At 43.4% G+C, this 13,351-nt stretch overlaps 1 protein-coding gene across 2 annotated transcripts in view; it reads right to left on the reverse strand.

Moving 5' to 3' along the window:
* The window catches only part of SNX10 (sorting nexin 10), a 36,755-nt gene extending 24,064 nt beyond the window's left edge, over positions 1 to 12,691 (reverse strand). The window contains exons 1-2 of one of the 2 annotated variants that reach the window (XM_039712513.1): positions 12,558 to 12,691; positions 5,495 to 5,705 (exon numbers count right to left, since the gene is read on the reverse strand). The gene's annotated coding sequence lies outside the window, so the exon portion shown is untranslated. The remainder of the gene's footprint in view (positions 1 to 5,494; positions 5,706 to 12,557) is intronic. The other variant, XM_039712506.1, reaches the window with a different exon arrangement.
* Between the last annotated feature and the right edge of the window lie 660 nt (positions 12,692 to 13,351).

Consider the following 13,351-nt stretch of genomic DNA (forward strand, 5'->3'; position numbering starts at 1 on the left):
AAAAAACACATGTACTGCAGTACTTTTCTTAGAGAAAACATATAAACTGCAGTGCTCTTCTTAAGGATAAAATATAATACTTGATATTATTTACCTATTATTTCATATTTTAGAGATTAGTTTCTATTTTAAAATCTAAATTAAAACAGATAATCTAACATTACTGAGGATATACCCTTTTATCATGTAGATGGACTGCTCCTAAAGGAGGAAGTGAATTCTCCCCAGCATTTTCATACTGAAAGATGAAAACTCAAGCAGTAGTGCAGACAAAAACCACATCAACTTGCTCCAAGAACAGCATGAACAAATGCAAGCCCTCCTGGCTGTCTCACCAGTAGATGTATTTAGCTGCACTGAAATTTTACTATTTCATTCATTACTGGGCAGTGGCCTATGCAATATCCTTACCTGCTCTGGGAGTGCTCAGGCATTCCATGCGGTCAGTGTTTCCTCTCAAGGATAAATGCTGGTAGTCAGCTCATCCATCCATCCATCCATCCATCTTTGGTTATTTCTAATCATATAGCTAAATGACCACCTTCAGGCTTTAATGGGGAAGTGTGATTTAGTTTTAGACCTTGGTGATGATTGAAAGTACTATCCAGTCATAAGCAAAGTCCTCAGCTGTGCTTTCAAGGTTGTTCCCACTATCAGTACCAAATGAAACTTTAATTCAAGGCTTCAATATGACCAAGAAAGAGAGAAAATTGAATCTCAAATGTTTACAAGTCTTTCCTGCGTTTTGGGCTTTGCTCACCTTAAGACTCATAATAATTTTCATTTACAGCCTGTAGAAAGTTCAGCTGCATCCATATGTGGAGTTCACTGTCAAAGAACATGCCCATGTGCGCCTGGCCACACTATGTTCCTGAAAGGCAAGTGATCTGTCTGGATTTGTAAGGAAATTACACGTGCAGGGGTGATGGTGGAACCAGGAGGAACAGGAAGAATAATTAAAAGATGTTCTGGAAAGCTCAAAAAACCCCTAAACCTATAAAACCACACCATTTTCTGTTGCCGAACTGACCACATCCTAACACAGCCTGGCATTTACAGCAATTGGATACATGGCTATCACAGAACTACTGTTCTTGTTGATGGGAAAAACCTTATTCAAATGCTGTTCCCTCAAGCAGGGACTTTCAGTTGATCCAGAATAACTCAAACTCAGCATAAGCAAATGCCTTCTACTTCACCTGTTCCTCTCAAACCTGGGGTCAACCCAACTGTACTGATCAGACCCATGAGTTCACTTCTGTTCCTCACTGTCCCCGAACCAGATGGCGAGGACTGAAACTCCAGACTGTGCAGGTCACAGAGCACATTTCCTCCTTTCATCTATCCTGATCATTATTTGCTTCGCCCTCGCAAATTACTGAGGATATAAAAATATAAGGACCTGTTGGTCAGAAGTGAAAAGAGTATGAAAGACACGAGCATTTTCATCAAAACTCTACACAACAGTCAGGGGTCTGCAGCCTGCTTAGTGAAGTCAACAAAACAAAGTACCCCTTGAGCAAAGCCTTCTCATTTCCCAGGATCAAGGGATCATCAGCGTTGTATCACAGTAGGAGCACAATCACTTCACTGCTGAGAAAAAAACAAGCGCACTGTCTAAACTGCTTTTAAAAGAACGAGAGCTTTCCAAACCCTGACAGAATTCACACACCTTCCTTTCCACCACAATGCAATGTAGAAAGGCACTGCCAAATATCATGCCCTTGTGGCTGCACTTGAAATTCCCAGGCACTGTTGCCAAGATGCTTAGTTAACTACTCCTTCCTATGGAATTTCACTCCATTTGGTTTCTAAACACTTTTTTATGGCCATGAGGTATAAGACAGCTTCTCCTTAACCACTACATTATCATTTCTCCCCAGTCAGACATTCTCTTGTCCTGCAATCTTCCTGGTTATTAAGATGGATTTTACTAGAAGGATTAATCTCTATCATTAAAAAAGACAATATATAAGACATTTTCTTTTGTTTCAGAGGAACTGAGAATCAAAGAGTTAATGAAAAACACTAATTTCCCTCTTCCTTCCAAAATAAATACATCACAAGGATTACAGTGTCAGGTGTGGGTCACAGATTTCCAATTACAGTGGTATTATACCATGCTTTCAATTGCTTCAAGTTAATACCATATTGCTGGACAGCAGCATGACTTATGAGCCATGCCTTTCTGAAACCTCTAAAAGCCTAAAGACAAACAAGGAAGAAGTACTAAGAAATCTGTTCAGAGTAGGAGAAAGCTGTTCAGATGTTTCCCCATTCTCCTCTTTTTGTTGTTGATGGGTTGGTTTGGTTTCTGGGGGGGAAAAGGGATTTTGTTTGGGTTTTTTTTTGTTTTTCAGGCTCAAATTGCAGACACAGACACCACCAAAGGACTTCACGGATATTCTGCACTTTCAGTGGGTTGCTGGTCTCAGAGGAACTATTACTTTGGTTTTCTCTTAATAGAAGCTACTGGTAAGGCTAACACTGGCATCTTGGGGTTTTAGGTAACAAGTACAGAAGAGTAATTGTGGGTCAAGTCACTGAAAGAACAGTACATGCCACAGATGGTCATGGTAATTATTTATTCCTCAGGGCTAATGCTTGCCACTGCTTCTGCAGACAACTAGGGGACCACTCAGAACTTTCCTGCAGCTCCAGCTCCTGTGTTTTCCAGGCAGCCTGTCAAGCTGGTCTGCCATGTGAGCCTGCCTTTGCTATTATTTCCAGTTCCTATGGTGTGTAAGAAGTAGATTAAACTACGCAAAATTATTTTTGTGCCATACATAATCACAGGTTTTGTTGCTAGGACATTTTCAGAAGGCTGACAGAGAGATACGGCAGTCTTTGAAAGTAGTATTGGTGACCTTCAAGGTAAAGTTTCAGGAAGTGTGCTTGCTCCAGGGAGCTTTTGAGATTCCTTGAACTAGAAGAAAGAGATAAGGCAATCTTTGAAAGTAGTATTGGTGACCTTCAGGAAGTGTGCTTGCTCCGGGGAGCTTTTGAGATTCCTTGAACTAGAAGAAATCAATTTCAGAAGAAACAGCAACCTTGGCAAGCCAGCAAGTTCAACCATCTTTTCATCTGTACTCAACATGGAAAACACTGGCCAGGCACTAGGCTTCTTACTGATACTTACACAGAGCAGGCACACTGCTGAAACTGCCTCTGAGAAGGGAAAGAAACAAGTAATTTCCAGGCTAAACCACCTGCTGAATAGCACTGTGCATTTTGCAAGTGACAGTTTTGTTCAGCTGCAGAAGTGATGAGTGAGGAGATACACACTGTGAACTCAAACCACACACAGATCTTATGATGTACACCAAGACAGACAGATAAGCCACTCTTAAGTATTTTTTACATGATGCAAATTATAAACAACACATCAGACAGCTGTTAGTTTTAGAAACCAACAAGGTGGGGGTTGCAAAGAGAGACTAATGTCTCAACATTTCAGAACACAGATTAAATTCCTAAGAAAAATATTAAATGCTGCTTCTGAAGGAAGGTTCAGAGAATGTGTATGTCTTTCTTTCAGAATCACTTCTTTCTCAGGAATTAAGTATTTCATTGCATTAAATAAAATTAAGTTGCCTTAAAATAGTATTTTTCTCAAGGTACCTCTGTAATAATTAATTTTTACTTATCACAGGAAAAGAAAGGCTGATGGAAGATATATCTTTGCTGCTGAGTAAGCAGAGCAAAAGTCAGCAAATACTATGCAGTCTTATCACTACATTTCCTTCTCTGTGTCTCAGATGCAGAGGCTGCCATCACCTGATCCTTTCCTTCCTGACTTACCCGCTGGAACACTTTGAATCTCATGTGCCAGAAATTTCTAATTTTTTGCTTATTTCAAAATCTTTTAATTTATGATACTATATTTGTCTGCTGCTTGAATTGCTATTACTTAGCACTCCATGTTGTAGCTTGGCTTTTTTCCTGCTGTGGATTTCCTTATGCTATCAAAGCATCTATTTTTGTGATCCTGTTACCTGCATCCAGGAAGTGTTAGTGTTTGGTCTTGTGCCCAGAGAGGAAAGCAAAGCAAAAGTTACAGTTTTGGCTGAAACCACAGAATTAGAAGTCTGTCTCATGACATGGGTCTGCAGAGATGGCTGGGAAAGACCCAGCACAGATATAGTAAAAAATTAAATGAACAGCTAAGCAGTAACATCCTGAGGCATGTTGATCCTAAATAGTCTGTATAACTGCAGCTCAAAACAGTGGGTAAGACAGGAAATACTGCAGTCAATACAGTGTGCCCACATGCATTCTGATCAGCATTCTGATCAACTCCCTTCAAACTGTTGTGTCTCTTGTGTCTTTTGAGTTGACCAAGCCCATGGCACACCATTAAAACAGCGCAGCTGGATCAGACATCCAGTCTTCCACACAATGGCAATTCACTCTTCAGGCTCTTTTCCCCTGAAGAATGCATCAGACGGCCCATCACTGACATAAAATCTTACTGTTGTCACATTTGTGTAGCATCAGCCACATATTGCACTGCACTGTGGGCTGGGTCTATCAACCATCAAATTAACCATTAAAGAATGTATAGACAGTGAGTTTGACTGGGCAGCTCACTTGTTCAACAGGCTTTGTAACCTTTCTAGAAGCTAGACTGTGCCAGCAGCATGCAAACAGTGTTTTGGAACCAAAGAGTTTCTAAACAGTGCTACTTATTACTAAAGCAGACAATTCTGAGAAACAAATTGCATTTGGCAGGAGAAACTTGTCATGAGACTGACCAGTAAGAAAAGCAAGCTGAAAATCAGTGATTCACCCATATACCTGGATTTTCTACTTCTGATTTATTTTGTGCCTACTGAACATTAAGATGTGATTTTTATTGCTTTCACCCCAGTGCTGCACCCTGACTTTATAAGAATGATAGCAGCTTTTGGCCAGCTCCCGGCACAAGAGGCTCACCTGTGATATGGCAAACTTCTTTATGAAGTTGTGAGAGAACAGCAGGAGACATAGCAAATACACAAAAATGGGAGGGAGAGAAGAAAAACAGCACTTGGCTGCTCTGCCATCACAGCCAAGTCAAAGAAGTTGCTGGTCAGCCTGGAACAAATACTGTTCAAGATAAAGTAATAAAAGAAGTAAACACAGAAAATAGTACTTGCGGGACAAGTAAGGCTCACACCTTGCTTTCACAGTGCCCAAACCCATGTGATATTTTTCCAACAATGATTTCAAGTAGACCACTAAGTAGTCTGAACAATAACTTCTGCCTTCAGTAGGAGAAAGATTTCTCACTCACAGAGCAGGTGCTGCCAAACTCAGCAGAATGCACAGATCTGTATGGCAAGCCTACATGTATGGCAAAGGTAAATGCACAGATCTGCATGGCAAACAGTAGATCCAGAGGAAACTGGTTTGTGTTAAATAACATTTATTCCAAGTTCACTTAAATATATTTACTTCAGGCCAAAAAAATATATTCCAGTCTTAGAACAAGTATCAATTAATATAATCATACCTTTAACTAAACCAGTTGAAATCCACACATGATGAATGGATGTATTAGAAGTACTTCTTTGTGGTCCTACAGTTAAACCCATACCAAATGTCCATCACATGGCTGGAAGGATCTGGTAACCATCAGGAGATCCTCTCCAGCTCTACTGGTCTGTAGAAGCACAGCGATGCTGCAGGAACAATGGCTTTCTGGCCTGGGGCTACACACAGATCTGAGAACAAAACCACAATCACAGCACCTCCATGAATGAAATCCACACATGATGAATGGTGCAGAAGGCACCAGCTACCACACACCCCTGCAGCTGGAAGCCCACAGAGGAAAACCCCACTGCAGGTATCCAGCCTACACCTCACTGCCTAACTTTTCTGCAGAAATTACACAATTAGGTCACTCAGTGCCACCGGAGATGTAAACAACTATTACTGAGGTTTGAAACTCACCTTTAGAGGTCAGTTTCAAATCCGGCACTATCTATATTATGCACAGCAAGTGTTTTGCACACTCAGAAAACACTCTGTAAAGATAGTAGGATCCTTGACAGGGTCTGTATTATTGTTCTATCAGGAGAACAGGTTAGATGTTTTAGCCATCTGGACTAAAAAAATGCAACTTTCGTAATTATAAAAGCTAGTTATTAAATGACTGCTGAAATCGAGAGTTTCATCTACATTAAAGAGAGAATAAAGCTATTTGAGTCTGGAAAGTTATCTAACTTAGCCAAGCCTACAGAGAAAAGGCAGCACTCCTTAGAATTAAGCTTTGCCAGATATCAAGTGAAAAGGAGATCATACACATGAACCCACATGATTTTTCCATACTGCTAACAAACTTCTATTTCAGATGGTCTAGGACAAGTCAGTTACCACCCAAGGTTTGAATGAAGCTCTAGTGATCCTCAGGCAGCCAAAATAATTCTGGAGTGTCAACTAGTGTTTACACAGTGTTGTTCATATGCTGTTAAGTCCCAAAGCCTTATTTTTTCAAGCAAACCAATAGGTTTACTCAAAGAAAAGATATTTAAAGTGTACAAGTTGCCTTGGTCCAAATGATCTGTGACTCTGGAAACCCTGGAGAAAAAGAAAGAATCTTTTTTTGATAGAAAATCATTGCTTATGCACATATGCCATAGCACAGGATATTATTTTCCCAGTCTGACTGAAGCCAAAGTTTGCCTTATGTTTTCTTAAAGACAGCCCATAGGACTTCAAATTATCTTGAGGGTTATCTTGCATTAGTTATGAGGTTTGGTGCAAATACTGATGGATAGTTTTCCTGAGAAAATCAAGATGCTTTCTTTGCAAGCTGACCTGGACTATTAACACCAACCTGCCATGGTTTGCATTAAACCCCTGTAATTCAGCTGTGGAAAACTCACCAAAAAAAAAAAAAAAAGAAAGACCTCAGCTGGGAGAGGATCTTGCATTTCTACTCTAAGGTTTAGCACTGGATTACATACCTACTGTTGACATCTTTTTCCTAGCCAGCATATCAAACAGATCTTCCAAAGTGGGCAGATTCTGTCATTCATCTTCATCCACCCAGAGAGGGGCAGAGAAGGGGCTTTCTCTCATCTGGAATTAGTCATTGCCTTCCTGCCTCCCCAACTCCAGTCATACCTGCAACCAGTGGCCAGACAGATCTAACAAATGCCACACAGTCTGAAATCCTTGGGGAGCACAACAACTCGTGTCTCAGCCATTAAACACCACTCCTATTATTTCACATGTCTGAAGACATGTGAGGTTGTCTTTGGGCTGTGCATGACAGACAAGGCTGTTAGACTCAGCTGTTCCCAAAGCACGACTGCAATGACACTATGTGCCAACGTGACTATTTATACACGAATGCCTGGCACGTCATAGGCTCTGGCATTATCAAGATGTTCTTCAGTGCCTGAGACTTGCAGATATGTCCATTCTCCCCATAATCACTCCCCAACACCTCCACTGCCACCTCACCTTTTCATATGTCATTAGTGGAAATTCATTTCTTCTGGGAAAAGACACACTGCTGTTGAGAAAACAAAGCCTTCCCCTCTGGGAAGACAACTGAAGATCTCATTAAAACAGAAGCCGAAGTTATGACTAATTTAAAACCACACATCACCATTACACAATTAAAACAATGAGACTAATAGAAGGCAAAACTTATAACCTGGTGACTGCTGTCTTGCACAAGAAGCAAGGCAGGTGAGCAGCTAGGGCCTCCCCGAGGGAAAGGAGGAGCAGGAACTTGAAGGATGCGTGGGCAGCACACAAACAAAGGTCAGTGTAAATTACTCTTTGTCAATTCTACAGTAAAATAGATGCTTTATTACAGGAGTAGAACATTTGGCTTCCAAACATAGTTTTAGCTATAAGTGAGTGCATCTTCCTAGACATCTTTGGTAGAAAAGAAAGGGAAAGGAAGAAGTAATTTTCTTAAGCCTCAAATCCATTCAATATCAGGAAACAGGAATTCCTTCACACCACAAAAAAGCAGGCATGGAGGGTAAATTGCTTCCTCTTTCCACACACAAGAGAGAAGATCCATAATGAAATAATTGCTGGTTTACCTGTTCTCAAACAAATGGAACTTGCTGGTGTGCATCCTGCCTCAGCTCTGTGACAGTCTGTAACACCAGGCACACAAAAATGCTGGAGCAAAGAGAAACTCCCTCCAATCCTTCAAGTACTTCCTTTCAGGCCAAGCCCACAGGGTGATGCTTTTTGTAACAATTTTTTCAAGGTTCATATCTATTGATGAATTCACCTGCCGTACTGGGAGACAGTTTGACATAAGTCATGCTGAGGTGCCAGCGGGACAAGGTGCAGTGCTGGCATACTGCAGACACCTTGAGCAACACCTGCACAGTATCAGTCCAGAGACATACCCTGTTTAACTGCAGACTTTCAGCAAAATAGCAGAAAACAAGCAAGAATGCAATATGTATGTTAGTTACATCTGTCCCCTAAGTACTGAAGGTAAAGTGCACCAGGGAGCAAGTCAAGGGCCAGCACAAAGGCTGGCAGACGGTGTGGGCTCCTTTCTCTGTGGAGAACAGGCCCAACAAAATCAGAAAGGAAACTGAAACCAGGAGCCCTGAGGATATTTAAGGATTCTGCGAAGACATTTCACTAATTAGGCCTCGAGAAGAAAAATACTGGTTTGAATTTCTCCAAGTTGAAAGAGGATCCCTGGAGGAACACTGCGGGAATTGCAGAACCATTTGTGATTTCATCATTGGATTATGCTCCATTAGAACTCCCACTGCTCTGCCTGGTCTACAGAAATCTGGACAAGCAGGTTTCAGACAGCTAAACTTAGATGTTCGTGTCTTTGTGAATGCTCATAAGGTGTCCTAGTTAATTTTCAGCTGCTGCTCAAGAAGAGGGTGGATCTACTATAGATCATGTGCCAGTCTCACAGAAGTGTTTTAGATCCCTCTGGACAGTCACCTTGAAAGGCATCAGTCACACACACCAGGCCACTGACCCGTGCTCAAACCTCTGGATGCTGCACAGGCAGCACTGGTGCAATGTGCAGCGTAGATGGATTCCTCAGGAGACCCTGCTCCTTCTGCAACATCTCCCACCAGGATGGCTTGTCTGTGCCACGGCTGCTGCAAGTGGTTTCAGCTCCAAGCTGCCTTTGCAGTCTCTCTGCTTCTTCCTTCCCTCCCACAGATGCTTGATCTTAACAGCACAGAGAGCTGCTGCCCAAGCTCTCAGCAATTCAGTTGGAGCTTCTGCCAACAAGGAAATCGTGATGGCAGTCTGCTTTCTGTGGGTGGAGAGGTCACACCTGCAGCCACCAATGAAGTGGCATGACAAGCTTTTTATTTTTGCCTTCCTGTCTTTCAATGTCTATATACAAAACATGAATGTTTTGTAAACATACTAATCAAGGATTCTTCTGGGTTTCTTTTCTTTTTTTCCCCCTCCAAGCTGGGGAAGAAGAATGCTTACAAAAGGTGTTTCTATTCTTAATTTCTGTGCAGAGATTTAGCAAGCAATGATACAAAGATACAGAGCCAAACACTACGCAGCAAACTTGTGTATGTAGCTCCCTGTAGACATGAAGAATGATTTGCTTCTCTTTTCCAAAACTTATCTTGCCAAGAAGTTGGGAAATTCCTGTAGAACACATAGCTGTGTTTTTCTCTTTGTGTTATTATCAGAAGAACAAAAAAGTTGCTGAGGGTTTGGGTTTTTTAGATAATAGAAATATGCAAAATGTTTAAAGAGAAGAAAGAAAAACCACAATACCCTAAATTATTGAGATCTCTTATATTCCTCTGTTTACAAAAGCCAAAACCTTATGCATACTACACACCACACACATGGAAATAAGATCCATGTGACACATTGCAGAGATATGATACACCAAGTTGTCACCTGTCTCATACTGCCTACCTACTTCCAGGAAGAAAGAAAGAGCCCCAGCAGTCCTCCTGAGTAAATGTTCACAAGCTTTTTGTTTTGTGATTTATCACAGTGTGGGTTTTGTTCTTTTGGAGTTTTTTTTTTAATTATTTTTGTTTGGTTTTGTTTTAATTTTAAAATCAACGTACCAGAGGAGTGCTTCCTTCTTTCACATGCAGAAGTTACAAAATTGCATGATAAAAGCAGAGAAGGTTGCAGTTGCCTCAAATGATGGCCATTAGGAAACACACTGAGCAAAAACTGACTAAAAAGAGGCCACAAGATTGATTCATCCTTTTATGGTCAGAAAGGCCCCAACTTCTGCATTGGTACCCTTGACAGCATCTCTCACTCCCCAGGAGAAGGGAGGGTGGAGGGGAAGGACGTGCCTGATCTGCAGGTTCAGCCCAGCAGGCCAAAGGCAACGCTGCTCTGTGGCAGGGGCAATAGGCTGCCAGGGGAAGGAAGGAAGGAAGGAAGGAAACGAGGCTCTGGCAGGCTGCCAGGGGAAGGAAGGAGGGAAGGAAGGAGGGAAGCACCAAGGACAGGTGCTCTAGGGTTTCTTAGCTAGGTATGCGCAAACTGATGACTGCCATGGCCTGTGTCTGGCTGGAAAAAGCTATTCTGTAAGAAATCCATGTGCCGCAGCAGCACAATGGATCTAAAATTTCTGTGAACAGAGCCTTCACCCTCATCATGTGCTGCTCCTCATCTTTTGAGTGGTAGCACTGAACTGCCTTGCATCAGTCATGCCACCAGTGCTGGCTCAATGGTGACAATCCACCAAAGGTCACGCCACTTTGCCAACTGATGGTTTGATTCAATGCTCCACTTGTTCTTACACCTGAGAATTGCCCAATTTCACCCAAATCCTCAGTAGTCTTTGCTCAGTGTGGATTAGTGCTTGCGAAGGGAAATCTCAGGACACTCGGAGCCTCAGCACAGCAAAACATCTCTCATGTGCAACCTGTACACTGCACCTATGCTAAAAGCACGTCACTGCTGTGGGCATGCAGGGATCACAGAATTAGCTCAAGCAGCTACACCAGGGCTGCCTAACCTCCAGAACAGCTGTTCCCCAGAAAACGTGGAAAACCACAGCTGTTTGGCAATGGTAGAAGAGCACAAATCCTTTGTAGTAATATTTTCAAAATATTTCCCTCCCTTTAAAAATTAAGTATAATTATTTTCCTAATAAAATTTAAGATAATTATAATAATCTATAATAAAGGTACAAGTATTTCTATTAATACAACCATGGTGTACCAATGCAAGATCGTTAAAATCATTAAAAGGCAAATACTCCTTAGACTGAGCACAAAATATACATTATAAACAAGAGGTTTCTGGATTTCAAGTCAAGCATCATGAATAATACCCTAGGCTGAGCCAGGCATAATTATTATTTGCATAAAGAAAACATTAGTATTTCCTGCTTTTCTAAAGAAAGTCCAGTATTGTGTCATTCAGGAAAGCCCTGCCTTGCATTACTTTCAGTTTCAGTTGTCCCTAGCACAAATAGGAAAATCTCTCCTTCACTTGAGCTAATTCTGTCAATATGAGAAGCAGAGTGGGCAATGAGAACTCCAGCACATTTTCCCTTGGGTCACGGGTGATGTGGGCACATCCAGGTGGGTGCCTCAAACACACCCGCCTGGGCCAGACCCTGATCCTCAAGAGCTTGGCTCACATTTCCACCTGCCTTTACTCCCTGGACACTGCCAGCAGAATCAGGCAGTATTTACTTAGAACTGCCACATCCTTGAAGGGCTGTGAGAACAGCCAGCCAGTTGTCCTGATCCGATGGCGACTGCGTCTCTTGGGGTGCGATCCCAGCAAGTGGAGATGAGCAGCAAACACAGGCACCTCAAGGAAAAGCACTGCAGCTGCCCCCGTGCCTCTGTGCCCAGCTCCAGAACATGACCCAAGGCTAACCCGGCAACCCTCAGTCACCAGAACTTCCTCTGCTTTATAAAATTAGTTAGTCTTAACTGCATACTGTGTTTTCATAGGCTGTCTTCATATGTACCTAAAAATTTCTCATGCTGCTTAACTTAGATAACACAGAGTTTAAAAATAAGATAAGGCAGTCCCCTGACTAACAGAATAGTACATCGAATATACTACATTTAATACAAAAGCATCCTATTATATATATTATATATTTGTGTATGTATATTGCATGTTATATAATGTATATACACAACAATAACAACATGTATATATATATGTACACACAGAGCCTTGGCACATCCCTGTGATCTTTAGATCACAGTTGCCATAGGCGATGGATTTACTACAGCAAAACAAAGAGGAGCGGACCAAAACAAGATTAGCAGTTGCTTAGACCAAATCTTCCCGCTGCCCGGCGTTAATCATTGCCAAGGGCAGTCATTTACCGCGCCGTAACCCGCGGCGGAGCCCAGAGACCAGGGAGGAAAACACACTGCAAAGGGCCGGGAGGAGCCGAGCGCCGCCCCCGGGCCAGCCGGGCCACAGGGCTGGCTGCCGGGCCACAGGGCTGGCTGCCGGGCCGCCCCTGAAGCGCGGCCGGTACCGTCGACCCCAGCAGCGCCCTCCGTCCCCCGCAGCCCGGGGCACGGCCCGCACCCAACCCCACACCCAGCCCCACACCCAGCCCCACACCCAGCCCGTACCTCAGCCCCGCTCGGCCGCTCCGGTGGGCCCCGCTTGTCCGGAGGTCTGGCACCCCCCGATCCCGCTGCCGGTCCCGCACGGCTCACCCACCGCCGCCGCCCGGAGCCGGGAGAAGCCGGCGCGTCACCCACAGCAGGCGGGGCCGCGCTCCCCGCCCCGCCCGGGCCCGGAGACCCAGAGGTGCGGAGAGGCTTTCCACGAACTGAGGATCTGTCAGTCCCAGCCACCTGGAGGGGGAGGAGGCTGAGCCCTGGGGCCGAGCCGGTGGAGCGGAGTGGGCATGGAGGTGTCCCGTGACCTGCATCCTGATCGGATCTGCGTCCCCTGATCGAGTCACCTTGATTGAGTTGGGCTCCTTGGTGTTTACCGTTAAAAATAGGTTAGAAACTTCTCTAAAATAGTTGATAATTGTTAAGCATATACTGTTAGTTTGGTTATGGTAGAAGGGGTTAAAAGGGTATTTGTAAGAAATACGGTACTCGGCGTACCATGTCACACCTAAGTGCGCCATCCCTCAAGCGAAACGAGCCAGCCTGGACAGCACTGTAATGGGACAATCAAGCCCCTTAAACCTTCATGCAAATGAAGGATCCAAACAGAAACCAATCCAAAAGGACAAAAAAAACAGGATAAAAAGGGGACTTCTGACCCACTGAACCGGTACCGCTCCATCTGGGAAACAGGGGACATCACTGCTCAGGAAGACCCAGCGCCGGCGCTGCAGCATCCTCCTGCTCGGCCCGCAGGCCCCTATGCTTTAGGCCTTTCTTTTTCTTATAATAAATGCTGAAAT

This window comes from Passer montanus, unplaced genomic scaffold (assembly GCF_014805655.1).
Source record: "Passer montanus isolate IOZ18808 unplaced genomic scaffold, ASM1480565v1 scaffold10, whole genome shotgun sequence".
NCBI lineage: Eukaryota > Metazoa > Chordata > Aves > Passeriformes > Passeridae > Passer > Passer montanus.